This window comes from Phaseolus vulgaris, chromosome 5, assembly GCF_000499845.2.
Source record: "Phaseolus vulgaris cultivar G19833 chromosome 5, P. vulgaris v2.0, whole genome shotgun sequence".
In the NCBI taxonomy this organism is placed as follows: Eukaryota; Viridiplantae; Streptophyta; class Magnoliopsida; order Fabales; family Fabaceae; genus Phaseolus; species Phaseolus vulgaris.
Window position 1 is genome coordinate 2,594,087 of NC_023755.2, and position 1,873 is coordinate 2,595,959.

Here is a 1,873-nt window from a genome sequence, read left to right on the forward strand (position 1 = left end):
TTTTTTTTTAACATATGGGTTTTGGTTTAGTACTCCCTATTTTTATATTTTCTTTCTTTTTTTCTTTTTCTTATAATACATTTTTCATGTGATGACAAATAATGGTTGTTATTTAGTGTCAGCCTATTTGAGATCTTAAGTTGCATAGTGATACCTAATATAAAAGTTTTTATTTAAAAAAAAAGTTGAAAGTGATGAATGGATTAAACACATAAAATAGTGAAAACATGATATTGTTTGAATTGATAAAAATAAAAAAAGAATAAATTAGTGAAAAATTTATAGTTAATTTGTTTGATACCATAAAATAAAATAAGAGTTAAATTAATTAAATAATATAATGAGAGAGATATGATTTCTTGATTTTGTAACAAATGCCTAAAATATATATATATATATATATATATATATATTTAAGATTTCTATGATTAAATCTATTTTAAAATATTTTTTTCTTGAAAAAGTGATTCATCTTATCAATATTACATTATCTTTTCAAGGAATGATTAACATTGCAATAATTTTAAAATTTAGATTATATTTAAGAGAAAGATAAAAAGGGAAAAGGCGCAAACATTTTCCTCTTTTATCCTAAATAATATATTTTTATAGACCAATTAGAATTACTCCCAGATCTATAATTGTCTAAAAATATTCAACATTCACACGAGTTTTTTTAAAATAATTTTTAATTAATTTATATAATTTGTATGTTATAAAAAAATTGAAATTTTGAGAATCATTATCTATGTACACAAATTTATTTTTATTTTATCTTTATTAATATTTTATTTTGAATATTTCAGTGGTTTTTTATTTTTTAAATATTTACTAAATAACTAATTATTCTTATAATTAATTAAAAACTGATTTTTTTAATTTATTTTTAATATTAAAAAAATTTATTATTTTTAAATTTTAAATATAGAGTAGTTTGTGAAAAATAAAAGAGTTTATTAGACCGGAAGACTTCTTATAACATGAAAAAGTTTTATTTTTCATATCTTCATCATTCTTAAACATTATAGTTTTTTTATCTCTTTTTATATTTTAGTTAGTTGTTATCCCTTCTTATCTTTTAATTTTTTATTTTTTATTTTTTTACAAAAATAATATAAACATGATAATGATAAAAATAAAAAATACAGATACTCTCGTGCCTGTATTTCTGCTAATATTTTCTTTCACTAATGTCATTAACATAGTATATCTTAGAAATACAAAATAACATTTTACACAATTAAAAAGAATAAATTTTGTAGACTATTGTTTGAATTTACAAAAAAAAAGAGAGAGAATAAATTAGTGAAAATTTATAGTTAATTTGATTGATACCATAAAATAAAAAAAGTTAAATTAATTAAATAATATAATGAGATAATAATTTAATACTACGATTCTATGAATTAAAATTGAAAAATGATTAATTATAAAATAATTATGTAATTTTTTTAAAATAATATTAAAAAATTATTTAAAAATTAAAATTTAATTTATTTAAATAATTATTTACAAATCATGTATACATTTCTTCAATACAATTTTTTAAAAAATAAAGTGTTAAAAATCAGATTTTTTTTTTAAAAAAAAAAAAAGACACTGTAATAATTTGTTTTTTTTCAGTTGTAGTAGACAAAAAAAATAGAATAAAGAGAAGTCATCCTTGTTGCAGGAACGTTGATCCAGTTTTTGCAGTCACACTGGCGTGTTTTCTTACAGTTTTAGCCAGCAACCTCACATTATTTGTTAAATAAATTAAATGCTAAATTGTGAATCTTTGAAGTAAAATGTATACGAAAACAAAAACTTAAAGCTATGTAATCCTCATTCTTATATGGTACAAAATACAATTTGTCTTTGAAAATAAAATTAA